The sequence below is a fragment of the Mesoplodon bidens genome, assembly GCF_964165515.1.
Source record: "Mesoplodon bidens genome assembly, chromosome: 6".
Classification (NCBI taxonomy): Eukaryota; Metazoa; Chordata; class Mammalia; order Artiodactyla; family Ziphiidae; genus Mesoplodon; species Mesoplodon bidens.
Window position 1 is genome coordinate 13,283,425 of NC_138162.1, and position 13,221 is coordinate 13,296,645.

A 13,221-nucleotide genomic window follows, 5' to 3' on the forward strand; every position below is an offset into this window, starting at 1 on the left:
TTTTTTTTTTTTTTTTGCTGTATGCGGGCCTCTCACTGTTGTGGCCTCTCCCGTTGCGGAGCACAGGCTCCGGACGCGCAGGCCCAACGGCCATGGCTCACGGGCCCAACCGCTCCGCGGCATGTGGGATCCTCCCAGACCGGGGCACGAACCCGTGTCCCCTGCATCGGCAGGCGGACTCTCAACCACTGCGCCACCAGGGAAGCCCGGGAAAGCTATTTTTGAAAAGCAAAGGTATCAGAAGCACAACTTTAGGTAGTGGTTACAGTGGGGTGGGGAGGAAGCCGGGGTCTGGGATGGGGGAGCACACAGGTGGCACTGACAGTATCAGCACCTTCTAGGGTCTAATGCACGTGGTTGAAGGACAGACACTTGCTTCGTTGCAATGCTTCGTGACTTCATAATGTGACGTACGTTTTCGTCTGTGTAACATTTGCAATACAAATTAGAAAAAAACCCCAAAAACAAAGGATATATGCAGAATTACACAAAAATGAGTATATGTATTATTAAACTTTTTTTTGTACTTTCATGTTTGTTAGTGTTTTTGGTAGTAACGATTTTAAAGAATTGTTTTAGACACAGAATTCTTTCCACTTGGGCATTGACATGGACAGTGACACAGAAACAAAGCTCGAATGTCCAACTTGTTCTAGAACTTCTACTTTTGTCAGTCCTTTTCATCAATTCAGTGTCGCATGGGTATGCGGATGCCCCTTTGCTCACTTGTGCAAACGCAGGAAATTGAGGAACCATAGCTCTGGCTGGCAGAGCTGGCAGGAAGCGGGCCACAGGGCTGGCTGGGGACGCTGTGCAAGGTGAAAATGTGAGCCCAACTTGAAATTTGGAAACCATGGTGGTGGAAAGGAAGAGAGCGGTGAGGAAGGGGCAAGGGGAGGGGATTGCTGAACGACCTTCAGGGAGGTGCTCTTAGAGCCGGGGCAGAGTCCATATTGTGTGCTGGTCCTCCTCCAGCTGTGCCCTCTCTGTGGAGTGAGGAGTCTCTGAGGCCAAGGGGTGTCTTCTTGGAACCCTATCCTGGGTACCTGGAACCCTGCAATTCTCTGCCCAGTGGTCCCCCTGAGGGCAGAACACACTAGCCCATGTGCCAGCGTGCACAGGCCTAGGCCCATGGTGGCTGTGCAGGGAGCAGGTGTGGACACGGCTGAGACCAACTGAGGTTGCACGTGCAGGTAGGCAAGGCCCCTGTTGTGGTAGGGATGGAGTCATAGGTAGGGAGAGGAGGAGGGGCGAGGGCTGGGGACTTTCACTGGTATTCCTGGCCCAGCTCCACAGCTCTTAAGAGTGGGCTTGAAAAAAAAACAAAAAAACAAACAAAAAAAAAAAGAGTGGGCTTGTCCAAAACTGTCTTAATTTCTAATAGTGTCCCCATGTCTGGGAGCCAGTCCCAATAACTGAAGGCAGGAGGTTGGATTGAGAGATCGCTCAGGCCAACATGCCCAGCTTCAGGGGGCAGAGATCGGGGTGTTCCACGTGCTTGTGTTAGCTCCTGTCCACAGGACAGGACAACTTAGGTGTGAGCTGTTCTGTAGGTCCCAGCCAGACGTGGGTCAAGGGCCCTGAGCTCTGGGTTCTCCCTGACTCTGTCACCAACAAGCTTGGACATGTCAGTTGCTTTCTCTATACAATGAAGGTGTAAGATGGCAGGAGCCCCAGCGGGTGCCAGGGAAGCGTTTCAGTGGGGGAACTGCTGTCCACCCAGGCATCACCCCTCTGCAGCCACCCGTCTCTCACTCGGGTCTGCCCTGTCCCCTTCCAAGATGGCTGCCCCCAGCGAGCTGAGCCCATTGCCCTCTTTACACCCCGTCTCAGCACCATCTTGAAGAAATATTTCAGCAGCAACGATTAGACGGCTGTAGCAGACAGCCTCTAAGAGGACTCCCAAGAATTCCCACCTCTAGTATCCATTTCCTCATGCAATCCTCCCTCTGAGCGTGAGCTGCACCTAGGAACTCGCTTCTAGTGACCGGAATATGGAAAAAGTGATGGATGTTCATCTGAGATTAGATTTCAAAACACCTGTGGCTTCCATCGCTCTCCCAGTAGGGACGGCAGCCCCAGCCAACACCTCGATTCCAGCCTCCAGAGAGATCTGAGCCAGAGGCACCAGTTAAGCTGCCCCTGGCTTTCTGAGTCTAGAAACTGTGAGATAATTAATGTTTGTCATTTTAAGCCGCTAAATGTTGGGATAATTTTTAAGCAACAATAGATAACTGATCCAATGGCTTTTTCTGTCCCTTTCCAACACTGATGGCCCCTGGTCTTCTACTTTGCTTACCGTCATCAGAGCAGTTCTCCAGACATCTGTCCCTCTATTTTCTGGGCTCTTCTGGGTCAGGGTCAGAACCTGTCTATCCAACATGGTCTGTCTGTGCCAGCCTCTGACTCTGGGGCATCCTACTTTGATGGAGGGTGACAGCCGAGCCTAGAGCTGGGTGGTGGGAGGGTGCTAATCCTGAAAACCTCTGCAGGTTTGCTGTGTAATGCTGGGTGCCCTCCATCCAGCTCCCTCCCTCTGGGTGGCAGGATTGCCTGACCACTCTCTCATTACCATTGCAACAGTGAGCACAGGAGTGTCCACAGCTTCTCCCTGGGTCACTGGTCTCCCGGGCCACCTGCTTCCACTGTTGCCACGGGAAGCAAGGATTATCACGGGAAGCTCAGGGAAGTAGCCAAGTTGTGGGGTGTGGGGATGATACAGCCAGAGGCCAGCCTCCTCTTTTTGACCTGCAAAGCTAAGTGCCTGTTCCTCATTGCCTCAGAAATGCTCCTCTGAGACCACCTCCGCCTCATTTCTCTACCACCGTCTTCACTGTTCCTAGTGCAGGGTCTACCTCAGAGTAGAAGGACCTTTGGAAAGAAAGGAGGGAAGATAGTAGGAGAAAAGGACCCTGGATTTAGAGTCAGACCTGGGTTCAAATCCCAACTCTGCTATTCTCTAGCTGTATGATACTGGGCAAGTCAATCAATCTCTTTGAGCCTCAGCTTCCTCATCTGTAAAATGGGGTGAATCATGTCTGCTTTAGGGTTTTTAAATTTTGTACTGTGGTAAAATATATGTAACATAAATTTACCATTTTAGCCATTTTTAAGTGTACAATTCATTGACATTAGTACATTCACACTGTTGTACAACCATGTCCATCCTCTATCTCTGGAACGTTTTCATCATCCCAAACCCTGTACCCGTTAAATAATAATTCTCATTCCCCCTTCCTGTCACCCCCTGGTAACCACCATTGCTACTTTCTCCCTCTGTGAATTTGACTCTTCTGGGTACTTTATATAAGTGGAATCATACCATATTTGTCCTCTGCATCTAGCTTATTTCACTGAACTCCTTTAGGGTGTTTTGAGGGATCATTGAAAACTATGTGTGTGGGACTTCACTGGTGGCACAGTGGTTAAGACGCCATGCTCCCAACGCAGGGGGCCTGGGTTCGATCCTTGGTCAGGGAACTAGATCTCACATGCATGCCGCAACTAAGAGGTCGCATGCCGCAACTAAGAGGTCGCATGCCGCAACTAAGACCCGGTGCAAACAAACAAACAAACAAATAAATAAATATTTAGGGGGGAAAAAGAATACAACTGGCTAATTAGCTTTAAAAGAAAAACGAAAAAAAAAAAAAAAAGAACGCGTGTATGTGACCACCCCGAGTGGGGGTCAAGGGCTTAGAGACGTTTGTGGGTGAATAGGACTGTCACAGAGGACTGGAAGAGGGAGGAGCCCACCCTACATGTGGGGAATCCAAGCCCTGGGAAGGGAAGCCCAGCTGCCCGGGGATAGCCCTGTCCCAGGGAGGCCACGTGGTTGATGACAAAACCGGGGAGGTCTCTCATGCATTCGGCTCCACTGCCTGATATTCTGCCATTAGGACTTCATTGCTCTGGGTCTGAATGGGGTTTGATTCCCAGCTTGCTCACATCTGTTTCTCCTCCTGCCTAGAAGCTCTTCAAAAGCTGGGGCCCTCGTTTCTTCACCACTGTGTCTTTGAAATCTTCAGGGCAATGCCGTGATCAGTCCCTACCAGCATTAACCGGTGTGGACATTGACCTTATAGGATGCAAGTACTCCTGGGACTGGCCTATGTCCATTCGGGGCCCCTAGAGCAGTGCCTCTTCAAAACCAGAGAGGGCTCTTTCACCAATCCTTCTCCTGCCTGGGCTGGAGAGGTGTATTCCTACAGCCAAGCTGGGCCGGGCACGGCACCAGAGTTATCAGGGCTCTTGTGGGTTTGTTTTCTACTGCTGCTGAAACAATTACCAAACACTTACTGGCTTAAAACACACACATCTATCAGCCTATGATCCTGATGTCCAATATCTGATGCAGGTCTCATTGGGTTAAGAGCAAGGTATCGGCAAGACTGTGTTGCTTTCCAGAAGCTCTAGGGGACAATCTGTTTCCTTGCCTTTTCCAGTTCCAGAGGCTGCCAGCATCCCTTGACTTGTGGCCTCTTTCCACCCTCAGATCAGAGATGAGGGTTTGAATCCTTGCATCTCATCACCCCAACCTCTGCTTCCTCCTCAGCCCCTCTTCTGCCTCTGTCTTCCACTTTTTTTTTTTTTTTTTTTTTTTGTTACGTGGGCCTCTCACTGTTGTGGCCTCTCCCCTTGCGGAGCACAGGCTCCGGACGCACAGGCTCAGCAGCCATGGCTCACGGGCCTAGCCGCTCTGCGGCATGTGGGATCTTCCCGGACCGGGGCACGAACCCGTGTCCCCTGCATCGGCAGGCGGACTCTCAACCACTGCGCCACCAGGGAAGCCCTTGTCTTCCACTTTTAAATATTCTTGTCTTGGGCTCACCCAGGTAGTCCAGAATTTTTACATTTTATTTTTAAGGTCAGCTGATTAGCAACTCTAATTCCATTCACTACCTCCATTCCCCCTTTTCTTTTTCTTTCTTTTTCTTTTTTTTTTTTTTTTGAGGTATGCGGGCCTCTCACTGTTGTGGCCTCTCCCGTTGCGGAGCACAGGCTCTGGACACACAGGCTCAGGGGCCATGGCTCACAGGCCCAGCCACTCCATGGCATGTGGGATCTTCCCGGACCGGGGCACGAACCCGTGTCCCCTGCATCGGCAGGCGGACTCTCAACCACTGCGCCACCAGGGAAGCCCCTAGGTTGTAAAATATCTTAAATGATAAAACCATGCAGATTGGCTTTCCTTTACCTTTACTGTTAGAGTTTTTGTTTGTTTCTTTCTTTCTTTGTCAGATATGTTGCATGCATTTGGGGGCGGTCTGTTTTCATTTTATAGTGAGTTTATGATTTTCAAATTATTTTTGCCAAGTCATATTTATTTTTACAACCTCCATTCCTTTGTCATGTAATGTAACACACTCACAGCTTCGGGGATTAGGACGTGGACGTCGTCAGGGGCCGAGATTCTGCTTCCACACCACACCTTGCTGCATTGCAGACTCCTGGGCCCTGCTGCAGACATGGATGGAATCACAGGCTCAGGAGTCTGTGTTTTACACCCAGGTGGTGGGAAGGCAGGAGGTATGGGGAGTGGGAGAAAGCAGACCGGGTGGAGCTGATGTGGGGGGCTTCCTGGTTCCATTCGCCTCCACTGAGCCTCCTTCCCGGCCCAGAGATGGCCAGGGCAGGCCACGTGGTGTGTCAATTAAAACCCAGGCCTTCTGTGTGTCTGTGTTTTCACATGGGAGGTGGGTCATGGAGAGACAGACAGGGCACCCAAGAGGAGAACCCCAGGCTTCTCAGGTGGGTTCTTCTGACTCCCGGAAACTTGCTTTTGTGTTCCCAGACCCTGCATCACCCTGGTCTCCTTCAGGCTGTTGAAGAGACCTTGGTCTTTGATGCAGCTTATGGCGGCAACAGTCATTTCTAGGTGTGTCTCTCTGAGATCTCGAGATGCCTGTGCTCTGAGTCACGCAGGGGTGGTGAGGAGAGCCTGCAAGGGGCCTGCTGGAGCAGGTGGAGGAATTCCGGTGGTAGAGGGGATATTGCAACCAGGTGGAAAGGAGTCATTTTGTCATGAGAAGAATTGGAGGACAAGACTGATGATCTGAATGAGGAGGGCCCTGCCTAAAACCCTCAGGCCTTGATGTCAGAAGGGGTCAGCCTTGATGTCAGGTGTCCCATTGTGCCATCAAGGAAGTGGAAGCTTGGAGACTTTCAGTGACCTGTCCAAAGCCTCCCAGTTCAGCCAAGGGTGGAAGCTGAACTTGAACCCAGGTTGTCTGCCTCCAAATCTCTTGCCCTGTTCAATCCTGCTCCGGATGCTGAGGCTCCCCTGACGGGGGGAGGGACTGGTCAGCAGGGGGATCTGGGAGCACCACGGGATGGGGCACAAGAGGGGCTCCCTCCTTGGGGCAAGAACCATGGTATTTCCTCCAGACCCTCGGCATCAGGGTGTCAACCAGCCTCAGTGGAGCTCTTGCAGGCTCACCCCTTCTGGTTCCCACAAAGGAAGTCCAAATAGGCAGGTGAGTGAGAGCTGTTAAGAGGCTACCCTGAGCCCCCACTGAAATGAAAAGGGAACCGACTGATGGTACAAACCACAGGCATTTCCTGACTGGGGGGAGGGAAATCAAGCCCAGGGCTACCAGGGTCCCTGTACATGTGGGTGCCTAGGTGCACCCCCCTCACAGCACACACGCATGCACATGCACGTACAGCCATATACCAAGACACTTGCTCAGGCACCATCCTTGCAGGCAAGCTCATGACTGCACACAAGCACACACTCCCTGACACTCAGCCCTGCGGCCGAACACACTGAAACACACACTCACCCTTCAAAGGCACCCACACACTTATGTGTGCAGACACACAGCTACAACACACATCCAGACACCAATATGCATCCCTGTCTCACCTCCATCCCAGGCACGAACGGGCACGTTCAGAAGGACATACAGGAATGCACAGGCAGCCACACATACGCCTGACTATCAGAGCCACTCAAGGAGTCACACATGTACTCTCGGGCATGTTTGTTCAATGATCAGAACCAGAGAGGAGTTGACGTGTGCCCGGCACCGTCTAGGCCTGCGGAGACGTGGACTCACAGACACACATTCAAACGTATCCGTGCACATACACATGCATACTCAAGCATACACACAGCCTCAAAGGCAGACACGTATATGCACACTCACACACACGTAGACAACACATACACACAACTGCCCTCCAGGCACACAGCCAGGTTTTTTTTTCCCCCAGCTTTATTGAGATATAATTGGCCACACACAGTTTGATTTTTGAGTGAGTGAAAATAACAAGGGGTGTTGTTTCTTGAGATGTCTTGCCTTGGTGGCCTCTTCTTGCCACCCCCTCCCTCATCCTTTCTCCCTTTCCTGCTCTCCCTTCCCCTTTCATTCCTCCTCTCCTTCTTTCTTCTCCCAAAATCTGTCTCCTATTTTAGTCAGGAGATGGGTGGCTACAACCCTGTTACAGTTATAAGAAATTCAACCTGAAAATCTGTGGGCTTGGATTTCTTTCTTCCCTGGCGTTGCTCCAACACTTTTTCTTTCTTTTTTTTACTGAAGTATCGTTGATTTACAATATTGTGTTAGTTTCAGGTGTACATCAAAGTGATTCAGTTATACATACATTTTTTCAGATTCTTTTGCATTTTAAGTTATTACAAGATATTGAATATAGTTCCCTGTGCTATACAGTAGGTCCTAGTTGATTACCTATTTTATATATAATAGTGTTTATATGTTAATCCTAAGCTCCTAATCCATCTCTCCCTCTCCCTCTCCCTCTCCCCTTTGGTAACTGTAAGTTTGTTTTCTATGTCTGTGAGTCTGTTTCTGTTCTGTAAATAAATTCATTTGTATCATTTTTTAGAGCCCACGTATAAGTGATACCATATGATATTTGTCTTTCTCTGTCTGACCCACTTCACTCAGTATGACAATCTCTAGGTCCATCCATGCTGCTACAAATAGCAATATTTCATTCTTTTTTATGGCTGAGTAATATTCCATCACACACACACACACACACACACACACACACACACACACACACCATCTTCTTTATCCATTAGTCTGTTGGTAGATACTTCGCCAAACCTTTTTTTGTTCCGATCAACCTGACTGCTTTTAGCTGAGGGTAGGGCCAGATGCCGATGACATCCTGGAAAAAAAAAAAAAAAGTAAAATCTGTCCTGGAACCAAAAATTTGAAGAATTTTGTTGGAAAGCTAGAAGAACGAGAAAAGGATCTATCTTTGGCCACAGGGTACACCCTTTGCCCCAACTGTCAGACCCAATCCCCTCACCTTAGGAAGAAAGGATTGAGGCTGTGGAAGACGCAGAATCTTTGCTTAAGCAAGGGCTTGTACCCAGGTGTCTCTGTATCCTGTGCTGAGCAATTTTCCTCACACCAGGCATACCAACCAACAGTCTAATGAGGCTGGATGATGAGGAGGATGGTGGTGATGCTGATGATAGTGATGTTGATAATGGTGATGTTGATGATGGTGATGTTGATAATGGTGATGGCAGTGATGCTGGTGATAATGATGGTGATGGTATTAGAGGTGGTGATGAGGGTATCAACTCACATATAGTATCTACTTCATGCCGGGCTCTCTTCTACACTCTTTAGTAAATTATGACTCACATTTTGCAGATGAGGCAGCTAAGGCACAGAGGTGACATCACTTGCTCAAGATCACATAACTAGTAATAATGGCTGGCAAATTCAGAGAAGATATTGCCTTGACTCATAAATGCTCCATAGGCAGGATGCTAGAGCAGAGAGGGCCTGGGGAGACCGTCCCACTCCATGGGGTCACTGTACAGACGGGGCATCTGGAGTCCAGGGGAAGGGACTTCCACAGGTCACACAGTAAGACAGCAGCAGAGTCTCTTTCAGGGAGAGTTCTGGTGCTGACACTCAACAAAGCCAGGACTCTTCAAGATGGAGAGTCCCACTTTACAGAAAGAAGAAAGCCATAGTTATAGTCAACTCCAGTCTGGACAAAAGCATTGACATCCTCTAAAATAGATCCATGATCAAGGCAGCCGTTCAGTTTTGTCCAGGACCCGAGCAAGTGCAGTGTACAGCATGGGGAGAGACCAGTTGCCACAGTGAGCATTCAAAATGAGGGACTTCCCTGGCGGTCCAGGGGTTAAGACTCCACACTTCACTGCAGGGGGCGCCAGTAGGATCCCATGTCCTGCAAAGCATGGCCAGAAAAAAAATTGGAGGTCATCCCCCCACCTTCTGTGCAAAAAGAGACGCAGGACTGGATTCTTGGGTACCTTGGTTTTGCCTACGGTTATGATTTGAGATGACCCAAGAATGCCCATCCACCCCCTGTATCTTCCCAATCGCCCCTTCTAATTCCTGACGTTCCACCATTTAAGGTTCATTCCTCTGTGTCCTGATAACCATCACAGCCACCATACACTGCCAGGTGCCTCACATACCTCATCTCATTGGATCCTGGGAGGGAGGATTCCTCATTACACAAATACAGAGACTGAGGCCCTGAAAAGGGCTACATCTTGATCAAAAACTCCAGCTAGTAATGGTCAAGCCAAGATGGGGGCCCAGGTTTGTTAGAATTCAGGAGTTTCTCTCTTTACTGGGGCAGCCACGGGTAACTTGGGGTCCTCCTGGGTATGACTTCTGCCTCTAGAAGTAGGGTGGCATGGAACATTCATGTGGGATGCCTCCAGGTGTGTGTGAGTCTGGCGGCATGACGAATGGGAAGATAGAAGGTGAAGCCCTGGAGGAACTAGGAAGCTGCCTAATGGGGACATACAGAACCAGGCGCAGAGCCTCAGGGCAGGCACCTCCTGACAGTGTTGCAAATCAGAAAAACAAACCAGGTTCCCAGTGCGTCTTTCTTTGACAGCCATAGATCAAAAGCCAGGACCAATGGAGACGGATTTTAATCAACTTTTTTAGCTAAAGAAGTGTTTGTGTTTGGTTTTTAATAAAAAAAAAATCTAAGGGCTTCCCTGGTGGCGCAGTGGTTGAGGATCTGCCTGCCGATGCAGGGTACGCGGGTTCGTACCTCGGTCCGGGAGGATCCCACATGCCGCGGAGCGGCTGGGCCCGTGAGCCATGGCCGCTGAGCCTGCGAGTCCGGAGCCTGTGCTCCGCAACGGGAGAGGCCACAACGGTGAGAGGCCCGTGTACCGCAAAAAAAAAAAAAAAAAAAAAAATCTAAGAAATACATGCTTACAATAAGTAGTGAAGTGACTATGGGTGGGGGGAGCATCCCAGGCACAGGAAACAACAGATGCAAAGGCCCAGGTTTGGACTGTACTTGACCTGTTTGAGGGACAGCACAGAGGAGAGTGTGGCTGGAGCCTAGGGGGCCCAAGAAGAGTGGTGGGAGGTGAGGGACCAGGCAGCCAGGTTGTGCCTGAGCTGAGATCTACAGGGTGAGGAGGGGTTAACAAGTTGCAGAGGGAATAGCATGACCAGGGGGGTGGGGGGACCTCATTCCCACTTGGTTTAGTGATCCAAGAATTCAAAGAAAAACTTTATATAATTGATGATAGGAGCTCACATTTCTTTGGTGCCTTATTATATTTCGAACCTCTTTTGCAAGAACACAATTTATCTCATTTTTTATCTTAACATACCCCTGGGAGGTAGAGATAATTATCCCCATTTTATAGATAAGATAACTGAGGCTCAGGAAGTTGAAGTGGTTTTTTTTTCCCCTCAAGGTCACCTGGCTTGTGGAATTGCAGGAACAAAGCGTGAAACTGAGCTGATCCCAGGCTTGTTCTACTACAAATTTTATTTTTTAATTTATTTTTAAATTTATTTTGGCTGCTCTGGGTCTTAGTTGCAGCATGCGGGATCTAGTTCCCCGACCAGGGATCGAACCCAGGCCCCCTGCATTGGGAATGCGGAGTCTTAGCCACTGGACCACCAGGGAAGTCCCTACAAATTTTATTTCTAACGCCCGGAAGATAACTTTCAAACCCTTGAGAAGACCCAGGACATTAGCTTCTTTAAGTTGTGTTTTTATTTTATTTATGTGCTTAATTTTTAAAAATAGAGGAGAATTCCCTGGTAGTCCAGCGGTTAGGAATCTGTGCTCCCACTGCAGGGGGCATGGGTTCTATCTTTGGTTGGGGAACTAAGATCCTGCATGCCATGGTGTGCCAAAAAAATTTTAAAAATTAAAAAAAAATTTTCCTTAATAAAATAAACTATTAAAAAAATAAAAAATAAAAAAATAGATAAGACATTCTCAGGGCATAACAATCCAGAAGTATAAAAGGGTTTACAGTAAAAGTGTCCTCCCACCCCCTGCCCTTTGCTCAAGTGGATTATTTCTTTGATCTTTTTCGAAGGTTGAGAGGAACATACTTTTAACACTGGTGAAATGTAGCTTTATAAGTTTTGGTTGCAAAGGTAAAATTTTATTTCAACTGGTAGAATTCTTCGGCCCTGGAAGCACTAACGGTTTTCCGAAATGAACCCAAGAGCCTTAAAATATTTGGCTTTCTCCCTGTTTCTGCCTTTTGAAATTAGATGTATGTAAATGCCAGAGGTGGAATTTAATATCATTAGAAAACAAATGACTTCCAAGTACAAAACGAAGTAAAAAGGATATTTCCTCTCCTGGAGATGATGATTTTTAATAGCATTTCCTTGGATCAATAAAGGCTGGAGAAGCTGATGGGCCTGTAAGGAGCCAAGTCAGCCTCTGCTCTCCTGGGCTTGTCAATTCCTCCCACCTTATTTATTGTCAATTCCTCCCATCTTATTTATTGTCAAACTGGAAGAAGCAATTATCTGTTGCCAGTCCCAAGTCAGAAAGCCTTTCTTTCCTTCCCTCTCTCCCTCCCTCCCTCCTTCCTCTCCCACCCACTTCCTTCCCTCAGTAGGGGAGGAAAACACTTTTCCTTTACCCTCTTATGTGCTGTGAGTGCAGCCCGCAAATTAAACTGACAAAGACAGATTAACAGGAGAAAAAGGCATATGTTCCTTCATTGATGCTAATAGTTTTACGTGTGCGGGGGCTTCACAGGAAAAAAGGTGAAAACCCAAAGAAGTGGTTAGACTTGGGGGACTTATCCACCATTTTAACACAGGACAATAAATGGTGAAGTGACTAGACAAAAGAAAAGGAGTTGGGGCTACTAAGGGTGGTAAACTGTGGGAAGGTAAATATATCTGGAGGAAGCTAATGGAAGATAAGGGTCATTTCAATCAGGTTCGTTTATGCAGACTCACCTTGATCTCTGCTGATAAAGGTTGTTATCCTCTTCCTGGTAGGAGTTGGAGGTGGGGAGGTGGGGTACCTCACAAGGAGAATTCATGTCACCTTTAGGAAGGGAAATTTATGCCCTGCTTTTAGACAGAAAGATAAGGGGGGAGGTGGTAGCTGAGTCTTTCCTGTGTCTGCTGCTTCTCACTTGCCTTCAGCTCAAAATAATCTTTATGCCAAAGTGGCATATTTTTGAGGGTGGCATATTCTGATTACCTTAACTAACTTCCTTTCTCCCTCCCTTCCTTCTTTCCTTCCCTCTTTCCTTTCTGGCTCCTGCTCTCTCCTTCCTTCCCTTGTGACCTTATTTTTCAGTGACTGTGACAGCCCTGGTGGGACTATCCCTTCAGAGACAACCTCCGTCATGCCACCCTCCCTTCCCAGGGATACTCCAGAGGCTCCCTTCTCGGGGGTAAAAGGCGAATCCCTGGTCTTCCCCTTCCAAGCTTCTCTGCTTCAGCCCCTCAGCCCCAGGCTGGTGGCCCCGTGGCCCCCAGGGTGGACCTTGCCTGTCCCGTCCTCTGACCTTTGCACAAGCCGCTCTCCTCCCAGCTGCCGTCCCGCATCCCCGCTTCCTCAGTGCTCAGGGTCGCCTACTTCTCCTGACTAGCTCAACCACTTCTGGAAGCTGCTTTAAAACGTTTTCCCACTCTGGCCCTGGGAGTTTCCCCTCCTGTCTGGGGCTGAGCAGCATGTGAGAGAATTAGGAATGAAACCCAGCTCTGAAAAGTTCTACTTAGTGATTTTGAGGAAGCCGCTCCCCCATCTGAATCTCATTTCCTCATCTGTAAATTGAGCCGTGTGACTGGCCATCTCCTGGGGCGCCAGGGCCCTGGGTGTCTCTGGTTCTGAGGAAGCTTCGCATTTCCTGGAGCCGGGATTCCTGTGGGAAGGGCTCACCAGACTCTGCAGACCCTGGTCCTCCCCACCAGACCACCCTCGCTGATAGGCTCTTCCCCACAAAAA

General features: G+C 48.9%; 1 long non-coding RNA gene across 1 annotated transcript; it reads right to left on the reverse strand.

The window, feature by feature from the left end:
• Positions 1-8,025: 8,025 nt before the first annotated feature.
• LOC308619148 lies at positions 8,026-12,991 on the reverse strand. Its single transcript, XR_014016131.1, has 4 exons — positions 12,782-12,991; positions 12,222-12,335; positions 8,631-8,943; positions 8,026-8,142 (listed from the first exon to the last, which is right to left on the reverse strand). It is a non-coding gene; the product is annotated as an uncharacterized lncRNA (long non-coding RNA).
• Positions 12,992-13,221: the final 230 nt, after the last annotated feature.